The sequence below is a fragment of the Natator depressus genome, chromosome 1 (assembly GCF_965152275.1).
Source record: "Natator depressus isolate rNatDep1 chromosome 1, rNatDep2.hap1, whole genome shotgun sequence".
Taxonomy (NCBI): domain Eukaryota; kingdom Metazoa; phylum Chordata; order Testudines; family Cheloniidae; genus Natator; species Natator depressus.
This window is the reverse complement of record NC_134234.1, coordinates 3,779,582-3,795,032: the sequence shown is the minus strand read 5'-3', so window position 1 is coordinate 3,795,032 and position 15,451 is coordinate 3,779,582.

Below are 15,451 nucleotides of genomic sequence, written 5' to 3'. Positions count from 1 at the left end.
GCCTCAGACAGCTGGGGAGACATCCCATCGTGTACCTGGGCAGGAAGCTGCTCCTCCAGGAGCAGAACTACGTGGCCATAGAGAAGGAATGCCTGGCCATGGGATCTAATTGGGTGGCACTTCACTGTGTACACTGACCACTCACTCCTGCTGTGGCTGCACCAGATGAAAGGGGCCAATGCCAAGCCCCTGAGGTGGAGTCTGACCTACCAGGATTATGATGTGGAGGTGGTCCATGGTAAGGGGAGTACAAATGTTATAGCCGATGCTTTGTCCCAGAGCGGGGGGAGGCTGATCTTCCCCATATCACTGGCTAAAGTGACCCCGCTCAGTTAGGTCTTGAAGGGGGAGGGATGTGACAAAGTGGTGTTTTCTCTTGTTATGTTGTATGTGAGCCTTACTGTTTTGCATGAATACTGTGTGTGCCTCAGTTTCCCTGTGTATTGCACCACTGCCAAAGTAGTGGGAATAAGAGTATGAGACTTTTGCTGAGACCCTTTGGGGCAGATGAGGAGGCTCCAGCTGCCTGTGCATAAGTGATAGCCGACGCCCTTCATAACCCGAGACCCAGGAGGAGGATGCGACCAGGTGACACTTTACCCAGCTTCCAGCGACAGGACCTCCAACACACCCCTTTCCCCTCCTCCTGTTCTTTGTCTCACTTCCAGGGAAGTCTCCTGTATGGGACTCGGACAGAGGAGTCCAGGGCATCTGGCCCAGGGTCCCCCCCAAAATGGACTTTGCTAAAAGTCACTGATTTCTGTGCTAACAAGCTCTTTTTTACGCTCTGTTCTTGTTGACTAATAAACCTTCTGTTTTACAATGCTGGCTCAGTCATGGCTGACTGCAAAGTTGGGGTGCAGGGCCCCCTGGCTTCCCCAGGGGTCCAATCCAGGTGGGCGCGCCGACCCGCCAAGGGGAAGTGTAGGGTGTGAACAGGGATGCTGAATACTCTGAGTTCAGACCAGGAAGGCCATAGCCAAGGGGGCTTTTTGCCCTGGACAGCCTGAGGGAAGTCACACTACACCAGAGTCCTGGCTGGCTTCATACAGAGCAGTCCCAGGGCACTGGACCTGTGCATCCGTGACAAAAGGATCAAAAATGCTGTATGTGCTACGACGGTTCAAGAAAGATGTAGCAGTCTTACTCGGTTACCCATGGAATCTGAGACGGTGAAGGCTGTAGACTTCTCCAGTTTGATTGAAACGATTGCGGCAGCAAAGGCATGCCAAAAATGCGAAGATATTTGTCATGTCTGTGACTAGAACCCTAGCTACACGCAGCGGATTGTTTGCATAAGAAATTCACATTAATATTTGCTCTAATGTACAAATTACTTACCAGAAGTCAGATGAGTATGAATAATGCTGTAAATAAAATGTATTTTTTTTTATTTTTATTTTTAAAATGTTTTTAAAACAGTTTTGAACTACCATGGCTTGAACTAAATTTTTGTATGAAATTGGGGCAGTTTTACCTGAGAAATGTAAAGGGTAAGACACGGGGAAGGTTCCCTTTTAGTGGGAGCAGTAAGTGGTTAAACATAGAAGAGAAAAGCCAAGAAAGAGAACCACTGAGACGATGATACCCAGGATGATCTGAAAGGAGCGGACAGATACGTTTTCAGCTATCTCCACCATGGAGAAAAATATCAAGGAGCGTGTCCCTTTCAATGTACCCTGGCAAATGCTATCAGAGGAGGGAGGCGTAAACAGACACGAGGAAGCCTGTTAAATCAGAACATGGGCCATTTAGTTTTTAGAAAGCTCAGTACAGCTACTCTAGCTTTAAAAGTTCCCTGAAGGTTCATAGAAAGATTGAAACTGAATTCTAAGCAGGAAGGGAAAGAAACAATATGCCTCTGTTAATAACTAAAATGGGGCAAAGTGGGGGTGGGACATAATTGGGACTTAAGGAAGGACATGAAAAATCACTGCTACTCTGGATCCTACTTAGGTTTTGTCACAGATAAGTTACCGTAGGATTTAAGGAAAAGCCATTCTACAATTTCAAAACAGAGGAGCCAGCAACACTAGCCCAGCTCAGTATCATTGTCACCCTTGTCAAGCTCTGCTGGAAGTCTCTCCTTGTGACTGGGTGGACCAGGTCCCGAGACCTGCTGCTGCAGGCCTCCCAGTCCTACCACACCCTGCCCCAGAAAGAGTAGTAAAGGTGAGTCTTCCAGGCTGCCAAAGTGGCTGTGAGGAATACCGCCAATCAGAGAGAGGCTGCAGGGAGCAGCCAATCAGAACGTGGCAGGCCCAGCTAAAAGGAACTGCAGTACCTGAGATGAGTCACTTGCTGTTTGGAAGCAGAGGAGCAAGGATGGTGCTCCTGGCTGGCTGAAGTTCGCAGGGACAGAGCAGTTGCTGGCAGGGATCGGGGGAGCAAGAAGGAGCTCCTGATTGGCGGCTGTTGGAAGTTACTTTGCCTTTTACAATGGCACCAGTAGGAGCATGTACCTGGTGCACAGTGAAACCAGAAAGTGGAGTTATTAGACTAATATATCACGATTCACAGTCATGTAATGGACATGAATAGGGCCGGGTGAAAGATGGATAAATGTGCGTTCAAAATCAACACTGGGAAATCTTCAGGAACCCAAAGTGCTTCAGCAAATATGGTAGAATCTATGGCAACAGTGGACAATCGGAGTGCTGAATTGGCTAACAGTAGTTGTGATACCAACGAGAGTAAACAAAACACAAAAAACAAGGCAAAGGGAGATCTTTTCAAGAGAGCTGAGGGGTGCAGTATAAATAGATAGCTTCTACTAGTGTGAAGGATTGTGTTCTCTGCTCTGTATGCTCCAAAGCAGCTGCGGCTGGATATCTTCTCCCATCTACAAGTAGAGATAAAGAATCATTTGTAGCTTTTGTGAATAACGGGTCTTGATCATGGAACAAAGCATTAGAAACATTTTCATCCCATGAAAAGTCTTCTGTACACCGAGCTGCTGCTCAGGGTGTATCTGCATCCAACAAAGGAGAACATATCAGAAGTTTTATGGCGGCCGGCAAAGAATGTGATATGCAGCATGCAAGGATTTCATTGCTGAAAATTATAACATCATTGCAGCTTTTAGCAGCAGCGGGAGTGGCCTTTCATGGACATAAAGATGAAAATTCAAATATTGTTCAATTGCTACGTATGCATGATGAGGAAGCACCCAAGCTTAAGAGATGGCTGCAGCGAACGTCTTATAAATGGATGTCTCATGAAATCATCAAAGAAATGCTCACCCTGATGTCAAATGATGTGCTGTGAAAGCTATTCATGTTTGTACAGGAAAGTCTTTACTAGGCACTTAGATGGATACTTGCTCTTTAACAGAATTGTTTGCTGTGTTGTCAGTTATGTTTCAGGATTATTTAAAATGATTTTTCTGTTGATGAGCTTTTGGGGGGGGATTTTACAAGACACCTCTGACTGATGCCAACATGCTCTTTACTATAGCGAAGGTGGCACTGCTCCGGTTCAGTCTGGACGTTAGAAAATGCTGAGATCAGTGGTACGATGGGGCCAGGAACGTCAGTTGTGTACTGTCTGGCAGGCAAGCTAGGGTCAAGCATGAAGAATCCAAAGCTGTGCACGCACACTTTATGGCGCACGCATTAAACCTGGTTGTGCAAGAAATGACGCAACGAATACAGCCTGCTCGGAACTTCTTATCTCTAACGCGTGAGTTGATCGTTTTAATCAGCTCTCCAAAAAAGATGGCCAGCTTTGAGACCTTACATGAAGCGGAAGCTCCTGCTGCTCAATGTCTTTGCTCTTTCTATTCCACGAGGTGATGTCCACATGCTACATCCCTGAGATGAGTGGCTTCGATCTACAGTATGCTGCTGTCAACCACAATAATTCCTCTGATACTGGAACACCCAGCTTTGTTACTCAAACTTTGTAAGTTTGAGACATTTTTCAACCTGCAACTCGTTCTACTTATTCTTGAGCAAGTAAAATTGGTTGACACGTGTCTCCAAAAGACCAGCCTGCATTTGCAGGAAGCAAAGAGAACGATTTCATGTCTCGAAATCCAGCTGATTGAGAAACAATGGCTTTGAGCATCTGCGGAAAGAAGTTTCTGCAAAGGCTGAGCAGCTGGATCTTGAGGAGCCCTGCCTGCCTGGCGGAAGGAAGAAATCAACGTGAACTGATGAAGGAAGCAGTGTCTATGCTCTAGCTACACCTATGCGTGTGCACCAAAAAGCATTCACCAAAGTTTTTGACCTTGCCACAAGGGGTCTTGACTTAAGATTGGAGTCTGAAGAGTGTAAATAAGCTGAACATATCCTTCCCTCCCAACTGGCAGAGACCCCCAAACCAAAAGTACCCACTGGCAAAAACAAACGTCAGCCCCTGTGGCTCTGCCCCACCGTAGGTGCGGCCCCTGGCGGCCATCACAGGTGTGAGCGCCACGTGAAGCTTCCCACGCTCAGTGCGCTGCTGCGGTCACTCTCCCGTGTGGATTCTCTGACGGCGAGCGCAGGAGATGACGACGGGGGAGTCGGAGCAGCAGCTGTGGCTCCCGTGCTGGGTGGGCAGGGGAAACGCTGCCTGACCCAGGTTTATCCCACCTCAGTCCACACAACTACTGGGGAGAGAGGCCCTGCAATACCACACCCTGCACAGTGTCCAGCCACGGCCAACCCAGCCTTGGCAGACTCCCCACAGGCAGGGGGCTGCCGCTCCAGTTACCCACAAGGGGGGCAGTGGGGACGGTAGCCAATGAGCTGGCATGGGCGGGGGGCCCGGGGGTGGGGGTGTCAGTCACTGCTCTGTCTGCTCCCTGAGCCCAGCAGCCCGACATCATCTCAACTGGGAGAGACAGACACTCACCCAGGCACCAGGAACCAGTGCCAGAGCAGGGTCTCTGGGATGGGATCGGCGTCCTGAAGAGATGCAGCCAGACAGCATGAGATACCACCGCCTCCTCCCCCGCAGCAGGCAGGCCAGGAAACACAGGGTGCCCAGAATGCAGAGGGTGTGCATGAAAAGTGCAGCTGGAAATCTCTTCCTTCAGCAGGGCGCCAGGGCTCAGGCAGCAATTCCAGCAGCGAGTGCCATTCTCTGAGACGAATTGTGGCCATTTTACACAGAGTTTTGTGCCACTAACACACTGACATGAAGTTACTAAAGGAGATGTCCTCCACGGCTTAAAGCAGCAGCATGTTCCAGATACAACCGGGCCATACACCCACACACTGCCTGTCCCAGGGATGCCCCGAGTTCAGGTGGCTAAAACAGGGCACACCCCCTAAAGACAGCGGGGACTGGGGTAGGCCTCGGGGCTCATGACGTACTCCCTGTGCCTGGTGGATACGAGGAAAGGAGGGCGGAGATAAACCAGAAATGGATGATGCTGGAGTTTTCTAGGGCACCAGTCCATTGGTAGTTCTCAGCAGAGTGCGCCTGACACCCAGGGGCCGTGCTACTGCGCCAGAAGCTGCCCATATAATGGAATCACTTCACCTTGGCTATGCATCTACACGACGGCTTCATAGTCTCACTGACACAGAGATGACGGGCAACAGACCAAGTGCAGGATTTCCCCAGGTGCTCTAAACAGAGAGACCGCTCACCTAAGTTTCTAAGATCCTGGCCTACCAAAAGCAGTTCTACTCTTTGGGGACTGTTGGATGTGATCTGTAAAGTGTGACATGATTAGGCAAGTCTGTCTCGGTCAGATAATCCAGGTCAATAACGAATCTTTGAGAAGGGTTGGAAGTTGCTCAGCCTCCCAGAGGCATGGGGCAAAGCGTGGAACCGTTACAGTATAAAATTAAACTGCTTGATGCAGAGAAGGTAAAAGAGAGACAGAGAGAAAAAGCCATGAAAGAAGAATTAACGTAAGGATTAGGGCTCTCCTTTAAGGCAGAGAGGAAAATGAACCCATTCCGTTTCTAAAGTCTGCCTTTGGTACCTTCGTAAACATGGAGGTGACTCAGACACAGCTATTGAAAGAGCTCAGAGCATTTTATTCCCCCTCCCAAAACCAACACAGACACGATACGAGGATTACGGTTCTTTGAGCCAAGCGAGCAGATTTTGAGAAGAGCCAGAGAACACCGCAGTGAGTCTAGGAAGGCACAAAGTGCCGATCTTTCAAAGTGTAATAACGACAACTTCAAAGAGGAAGGAGCTGAATGAAGTTCCCTCCTGCCTTAGGGGACCTTGTATTAGATATAGATGGGTGGGGCGCACATCCTGTTTAGGCTCATGGTGATTCATCAAAGCCAGCAATACGGCATAAGGGAGAACAGTGACGGGGTTAAAACCCTCACAAAACTAACTCTAATGGAAAGTCGCCCTGAACCCCAGGAGTAGTCACATGGATGCCATGAGCCAAAATACAGAGCAGCAAGTGGTTACATATATAAGAGAAAAGGCAAGAAAGAGAACCATTGAGACAACACCATCCAGGATGAATCCAAAAAAGCAGACTGAAACCGGCCTTAAAGACCACCAGCGGGTCACTGCAGACTAAGAGTTACAAACACACACCCGGCCAGGGGGCACTCGCGTGAGTGGAGTGGCACCCTGTCACACTCCTCATCAACAGTTCACTCTGCCAGGACAGGGCAAAACCCTGAATGCCCCAAAGGCGGACACATAACAGGACTCTGCTCCAGATGCCGTCTGACGGCCATTAAAGGCCTGACCTCCGACTGGAGATTTCCCCACATTCAGTACACAGCAAGGGTTACCCTCCCGTGTAGATTCACTGACAACTGGTCAGCTCCCAGACTGCTGCGCTGGGCATCACAGAATGGGGAAGAGATGGCCAGCCCTCTGTGGAGATAGAGGTGGTTAGGGACTATTTAGAAAAGCTGCACGTGCACAAGTCCATGGGGCCGGACGAGTTACATCCGAGAGTGCTGAAGGAATTGGCGGCTGTGATTGCAGAGCCCTTGGCCATTATCTTTGAAAACTCGTGGCGAACGGGGGAAGTCCCGGATGACTGGAAAAAGGCTAATGTAGTGCCAATCTTTAAAAAAGGGAAGAAGGAGGATCCTGGGAACTACAGGCCGGTCAGCCTCACCTCAGTCCCTGGAAAAATCATGGAGCAGGTCCTCAAAGAATCAATCCTGAAGCACTTAGAGGAGAGTAAAGTGATCAGGAACAGTCAGCATGGATTCACCAAGGGAAGGTCATGCCTGACTAATCTAATCGCCTTTTATGATGAGATTACTGGTTCTGTGGATGAAGGGAAAGCAGTGGATGTATTGTTTCTTGACTTTAGCAAAGCTTTTGACACGGTCTCCCACAGTATTCTTGTCAGCAAGTTAAAGAAGTATGGGCTGGATGAATGCACTATAAGGTGGGTAGAAAGCTGGCTAGATTGTCGGGCTCAACGGGTAGTGATAAATGGCTCCATGTCTAGTTGGCAGCCGGTGTCAAGTGGAGTGCCCCAGGGGTCGGTCCTGGGGCCGGTTTTGTTCAATATCTTCATAAATGATCTGGAGGATGGTGTGGATTGCACTCTCAGCAAATTTGCAGATGATACTAAACTGGGAGGAGTGGTAGATACGCTGGAGGGGAGGGATAGGATACAGAAGGACCTAGACAAATTGGAGGATTGGGCCAAAAGAAATCTGATGAGGTTCAATAAGGATAAGTGCAGGGTCCTGCACTTAGGATGGAAGAATCCAATGCACCGCTACAGACTAGGGACCGAATGGCTAGGCAGCAGTTCTGCGGAAAAGGACCTAGGGGTGACAGTGGACGAGAAGCTGGATATGAGTCAACAGTGTGCCCTTGTTGCCAAGAAGGCCAATGGCATTTTGGGCTGTATAAGTAGGGGCATAGCGAGCAGATCGAGGGATGTGATCGTTCCCCTCTATTCGACACTGGTGAGGCCTCATCTGGAGTACTGTGTCCAGTTTTGGGCCCCACACTACAAGAAGGATGTGGATAAATTGGAGAGAGTCCAGCGAAGGGCAACAAAAATGATTAGGGGTCTAGAGCACATGACTTATGAGGAGAGGCTGAGGGAGCTGGGATTGTTTAGTCTGCAGAAGAGAAGAATGAGGGGGGATTTGATAGCTGCTTTCAACTACCTGAAAGGGGGTTCCAAAGAGGATGGCTCTAGACTGTTCTCAATGGTAGCAGATGACAGAACGAGGAGTAATGGTCTCAAGTTGCAATGGGGGAGGTTTAGATTGGATATTAGGAAAAACTTTTTCACTAAGAGGGTGGTGAAACACTGGAATGCATTACCTAGGGAGGTGGTAGAATCTCCTTCCTTAGAGGTTTTTAAGGTCAGGCTTGACAAAGCCCTGGCTGGGATGATTTAACTGGGAATTGGTCCTGCTTCGAGCAGGGGGTTGGACTAGATGACCTTCTGGGGTCCCTTCCAACCCTGATATTCTATGATTCTATGATTCTATGAACTAGAGCAGGAGACTATGACGGGAGTCTGAGGAATAGCTTTCAGAGTAGCAGCCGTGTTAGTCTGTATCCACAAAAAGAAAAGGAGGACTTGTGGCACCTTAGAGACTAACCAATTTATTTGAGCATAAGCTTGCGTGAGCTACAGCTCACTTCATCGGAGTAGCTGTGGATCCTGTGCTGGGAGGGAAAGCACCGCTGTATCTGGTAGTTGCAGGTCTCCAGGAGGGCCATGCGGCTGGGACTGTCCAGCCCTTCAGCAAACTGAATCAAATAACCTTGCCAGAGCCCTGGAGAGACCGCGAGAGTGGGAGGGAGGGAGGAATTCATACTGATCTGGGGAAGTAGCCAGAACAGCTGTTGCCCCTTGCCCATGAGGACAATCTTGTCCGAGGGTGGGTTTCCTATCCCCAGGCAGTGACAGCCCTTCTGCCAGGCGAAGCCAGCAGCAACCAGGGCTGGGGTCAATATCTAGGTGTTCCTTTCCATTGATACAACACAGAACCAGCTCGAGTCCCCATCCAGTAACCTGGGAAAATTACAGACCACCCGTGGGTGCCTCTGAGAGGCAATACTTCCCCACTCATAAGCACAGAGTCTGAGTGTAGAAACGAAACTTTTAATAAAAGGAGGGAAGTAACTCGGCGTTAATTTGGGAAAACACTTCAAAAAGGGTTCATAAACCTAAACCATGAGCAACAGACCCACCCCGAAGTGAGTTGGGCAGTGTCCTTTTCCCCTCAGGTTCTTAAGCCCAGCAGCCTAAAAGTCCCATTAGCATGCCCGTCCCTTCTGTGCACCCCACTCAGACTTACTGTCCTTGGTCAGTGCAGACCCAGAGTTCAAAGCTGCATCTGCAGAGTTCACCTGACACCCTGGGTGGAGGTAAGGAGGCTCCACTGCTTGGGCACTCGCCCGCTGCACCTCTCCACCCACTCTGCTCACCACTTCACCAGCCGCTCACTCGCCAGCCGAGTGTCAGTCACCTTCACCTGCCTCTCTGCTGTGAGCTCCACACATCAGTCACGTCGTGATTTTCAGCTCTCTGCAGACTGGGCAGAGACTCTGCCCCATCTCAAGTGATTTCAACTCTCCGTGGTGGAGCATTTAAAATAACTAAAGAGGATCCAAATGTAGCCTATTTAGCTCTTTCCTTGAACAGTGGGGAGGAACAGATCCAACCAGTCTGGGGACGCCGAGGGAGAGTCCAAACACCTCCTGACTGAGGCATCTGTCCCCACCCCTCTCCTTTCACAGGGCTCTGGCATTCGAGCCCCTGGCTTAACTAGGTTCTTGCAACGGAGTGTGACCCAGTCCTTTGGGACAGGTTAAGCACAGTCCTGCTTCCCTGTATTCCTACAATAATTACAACATTGGTAACCATATTTCACTACCCCTGAATTCAGTACTAAGGTGATTTGTAACCCAACACCAGCCACAGTTGATCTCTTTGACACCACTCTATCTGCTGAGATATCTAAGCAGAGCAGGAGCAAACTGTATTTATGTAAACACACCTGAAGTCCCTCTCCCTCCCAGCTATCTGCCAGGGCAGCATTCATTCAGACCCTGCTTACAGTAATAAGTGTTATACAGTGGGATTCCTGACACACCTCTTCCGTTTGGCAGCCTGACCATCTCTGATCTCTGCTCAGAGAAATCAGCTGATCCCGAGCATAGACACTTGCATAAGGCAACAAGCCAACAGCCAATCAGGACCACACACTGCGCGACAACATGGACCCCGGCTCTGTTCAATGGCTCATGACAAGGCCAGAGCCAGAACTGACTGGGGAGTGTGTGTGTGGGCAACTAACTATACAGCAAGAGAACTTCTGGGAGCATTTCCATGTCACCCATCAGTAGCCAGAGCCCCTGGAGCTCCCTGGAAACCAAGAGAGTCTGTTATTTCCCACAGTCATTAAAGCTTTGGGTACCGCAGGGTGGAAAAGGGCTAGTGAACGGGAGGCCACAAACAGGGGAGTTTGAGACGGAGTTGGTAGGAGGGAGTTGTAATATAGTCGCTACGGTTAGGAAGGGCTGCATCGCCAGTACCAACGCTGCTCCTGTCTCCTCCACCCGCGCCTGTATCCAGACAGAGAACATAACCATGGATTCCTCTACCCAGATCCTGGTGTGGATCTGCAGAGACTGGCCTGCATTTCCCACTCACAGAAAGCCAGGCTGGGGAGACCATCCAGTGTGAAAGATGGAATCTCTCAGGAAGCAGGTGGGAGAGCTACAGAAGAAGGTGGCTCGGCCGAGGAGCATCCGTGCCCACGAGGAATTCATTGACAGTATTCATATGGAGACGTCCAAGGCTGAGGAAGCTGTCCAGCTACAGATGTCTGCATTCAGTGCCCTGCATTTTCTGAAGAACAAGTACCAAAACTGCTTCCCTGATGCTAACCTGGAAGCTTCCCTTCTAGTTTCACAGGAGACCCGTGATCCTGGAAACTTTCCATTCAAAGAATTCCTGAACATCTGTAAGTAGTCTGATCCACATAATGGATTCGTTAAATTTAAATTTCGTTATCACACTGTATTAGTAAAGTACAATGTGTCATAAATATAAAGGGAAGGGTAAACCCCTTTAAAATCCCTCCTGGCCAGAGGAAAAATCCTCTCACCTGTAAAGGGTTAAGAAGCTAAAGGTAACCTCGCTGGCACCTGTCCAAAATGACCAATGAGGAGACAAGATACTTTCAAAAGCTGGGAGGAGGGAGAGAAACAAAGGGTCTGTATGTCTGTCTATATGCTGCCTTTGCCGGGGATAGACCAGGAATGGAGTCTTAGAACTTTTAGTAAGTAATCTAGCTAGGTACGTGTTAGATTATGATTTCTTTAAATGGCTGAGAAAAGAATTGTGCTGAATAGAATAACTATTTCCGTCTGTGTATCTTTTTTGTAACTTAAGTTTTTGCCTAGAGGGATTCTCTATGTTTTGAACCTAATTACCCTGTAAGGTATCTACTATCCTGATTTTACAGAGGGGATTTCTTTACTTCTATTTACTCCTATTTCTATGAAAAGTCTTCTTGTCAGAAAACTGAATGCTTTTTCATTGTTCTCAAATCCAAGGGTTTGGGTCTGTGGTCATCTATGCAAATTGGTGAGGCTTTTTATCCAACATTTCCCAGGAAAGGGAGGGTGCAAGTGTTGGGAGGATTGTTCATTGTTCTTAAGATCCAAGGGTCTGGGTCTGTAGTCACCTAGGCAAATTGGTGAGGCTTTTTACCAAACCTTGTCCAGGAAGTGGGGTGCAAGGTTTTGGGAAGTATTTGGGGGGAAAGACGTTTCCAAACAGCTCTTCCCCAGTAACCAGTATTTGTTTGGTGGTGGTAGCGGCCAATCCAAGGACAAAGGGTGGAATATTTTGTACCTTGGGGAACTTTTTGACCTAAGCTGGTAAAGATAAGCTTAGGAGGTTTTCATGCAGGTCCCCACATCTGTACCCTAGCGTTCAGAGTGGGGGAGGAACCTTGACACAATGTAACAGGCTTATGTTGTTACTATTATCATTATTACTACTGGATTGGATTGATTTATTTTTTTGTCTGTGAAAGAAATTTTGGACATATTTGCAGATTTTTTTCCCATTATTTGGACTTTTATTATGTGAAAGCATTTTTAAATGTAGTTCAGAATTGTTGTACAGACATCCACCTTTTACCAAAAAAGCAAAGGAAACAAAGCAGACAACATGGAAAGTACCTTCTTTGTGTTTCAATTGTGTTTGGATCCATTAAAGAATAGAGACTACTGGACATTAGTTCTGAGTCAGCAAAGAAAAAAAGACCTACATAAATTACAGGTATTTGGATGTGTATATGTGCATTTTTATTTGTTTTTCCTACAGTTAATTAAGTATTTTAGGTAAAACTGTCAGAGTGGCCACCAGCAAGAGATGATGGACACAGTCTGAGGCCACCAAAAACTTTGTAGTGAGAACCCCAGTTCTAGAATACTCAGGGAGCTGACTGAGGAGATAGGTGTAGCCTGATCTATAGATTATGTATTAATTATATTGATTACTTAAGAATTACCAGTTACCACTTTGAGGGTTGACAGGTTCTTGTCCCAAGATCAGGCCCAGTAATATTCAAATTACATAGTGGGGAACCCCGATGTGCACCGCTGCAACATACACACGATAGGAACACTTCTGTATTTACAAATAGTTTATTAATACATTTAGCACAGTGACAAACACTCCAACTTAGTAAGGTAGACAGAGATACTTCAGAATGTACATCTGAATATCCGTATACTCATAGAATCCTAGAATCTCAGGGTTGGAAGGGACCTCAGGAGGTCATCTAGTCCAACCCCCTGCTCAAAGCAGGACCAATCCCCAATTAAATCATCCCAGCCAGGGCTTTGTCAAGCCTGACCTTAAAAACCTCTAAGGAAGGAAGAAGATTCCACCACCTCCCTAGGTAACTCATTCCAGTGCTTCACCATCCTTCTAGTGAAATTTTTTTTCTTAATATCCAACCTAAACCTCCCCTACTGCAACTTGAGACCATTACTCCTCATTCTGTCATCTGCTACCACTGAGAACAGTCTAGATCCAGTCTAGATCTCTTTGGAACCCCCTTTCAGGTAGTTGAAAGCAGCTATCAAATCCTCCTTCCTTCTTCTCTTCCGCAGACTAAACAATCCCAGTTCCCTCAGCCTCTCCTCATAAGTCATGTGTTCCAGCCCCCTAATCATTCTTGTTGCCCTCCGCTGGACTCTTTCCAATTTTCCCACATCCTTCTTGTAGTGTGGGGCCCAAAACTGGACACAGTACTCCAGATGAGGCCTCACCAATGTCAAATAGAGGGGAACGTCCCTTGGTCTGCTGGCAATGCCCCTACTTATACAGCCCAAAATGCCATTGGCCTTCTTGGCAACAAGGCCACACTGTTGACTCATATCCAGCTTCTCATCCACTGTAACCCCTAGGTCCTTTTCTGCAGAACTGCTGCCTAGCCATTCGGTCCCTAGTCTGTAGCGGTGCATGGGATTCTTCCATCCTAAGTGCAGGACTCTGCACTTCTCCTTGTTGAACCTCATCAGATTTCTTTTGGCCCAATCCTCTAATTTGTCTAGGTCCCTCTGTGTCCTATCCCTACCTTCCAGCGTATCTACCTCTCCTCCCAGTTTAGTGTCATCTGCAAACTTGTGGAGGGTGCAATCCACACCATCCTCCAGATCATTTATGAAGATATTGTTCCAGACCCCTAATCATTTTTGTTGCCCTTCGCTGGACTCTCTCCAATTTATCCACATCCTTCTTGTAGTGTGGGGCCCAAAACTGGACACAGTACTCCAGATGAGGCCTCACCAATGTCGAATAGAGGGGAACGATCACGTCCCTCGATCTGCTGGCAATGCCCCTACTTATACAACCCAAAATGCCATTGGCCTTCTTGGCAACAAGGGCACACTGTTGACTCAAGGGAGTGTATGCAGAGGGAGTATTTGGGGAAGTGTACAGGCAGGGGGTGTTTGGGGCTGGAGGATGTGTGTGATGGGGGTGCTGGAGGGAGTGTGTGTACAGGGAGAGGGTATTTGGGGGGGTGCTGGAGGGGGTGTGTATGGGGAGGGGCTATTTGGGGGTGCTGGGGGAGTGTATGCAGAGGGAGTATTTGGGGGAATGTACAGGGAGGGGGTATTTGGGGCTGGAGGATGTGTGTGTTTGGGGCATGCTGGAGGGGGTGTGTGTGTATGGGGAGGGGGTGTTTGGGGGGGCTGGAGGGGGTGTGTGTACAGGGAGAGGGTATTGGGGGGGTGCTGGAGAGGGTGTGTGTATGGGGAGGGAGTATTTGGGGCTGGAGGATGTGTGTGATGGGGGGGTGCTGGAGGGGGTATGTGTACTGGGAGGGGTGTGTGTACAGGGAGAGGGTATTTGGGGGTGCTGGGGGAGTGTATGGGGAGGGGGTATCTGCAGCCTCACTCTTAAGGTGGGGGGCTGTGTCACTCCCTGGCAGGGCGGCTGGCACAGGCCCGTGATGAGCCCATTAGTCAGCATTTCCCTGTGGGCCTCTCCCCCTCCTCCTCCTCCCCCCCAGGGCTGGGGGCTGGGGCCTAGCCCCGTCACCCCTCCCGGCCAGGCTCAGAGGCCCTGTGGTGGGGCAGGTGGCCCAGCTGAGAGGCACCTGGTGGGGCAGGATCCGGCAGCTGTGTACGCGGGGAGGGACCCATCGGGGTGCAGAGAGAGCTCCGTGGCTGGAAGGTAAAGGGAGGGCTGGGGCTTCCCCTGCCCTGCATGGGGCATGTCTGCAAGAGGTACATGGGCTACTTGTGAAGGCCAGTTGTTGTGTCTTTTGAGCAGCTGCAGGTTGTGGTATGTTGGGCGAGTTGTCAGCCACCGTCTGGACGAGCAGCTGGTGCTGCAGGGCAGGGTTAAGGTCTGGGAGCAGAGCCCCAGCACTGGGGCAGCAGGGGTGTCGCAGGTCAGGACAATTTGCAGTGCGCTGGCAGAGCTGTGGGGGGGGAGAGGTTAGGGGAACCCTGGGCACAGGGGCAGAGCCATGCAAGGCGGCTGGACTCAGGTTTGCCAACCCTCAACATTCAAAATGTAGGAGTCAGAGCTCACGAAATCATGAGATTGGTTTAAAAGCCTCACGAAATGGGGCTCATTATGTCTCCTGGGTTCCAGGCCATTCGGGGGCACCTGCGGCATGTTTTCAAGCTTTCCTCTGTAACCAGAAGGCTGATATCGCGGTGCCCTTTACAGCTGAGATTCTCAATCCCAGGAGCCGGGATACGGAGGAAAACATCGAACATCGGGAGACTTGAGATCAGATCGCTGACGGTCGTGCAGGGTGACTGCTGGGGCCGGGGGAGGCTGTGTGCTTGTGAACTGTGGCAATAAGTTGTTCTGAAGCACAAACAGCATGTGTCGGGCTGGCTGGAGTGGCTAAGGAGTGTCCGTCCCAACCTCAGGGCAGACGGCTAAGGAGCAGGGCACACGTCCCAAAGTGGTTGTGACTTCTGTACTTGGGTTTGCCAACCAGCTATCAGTGTGAACCCCTCAAGCACGACCACAGCCTTACCCTGGAGTCACAGA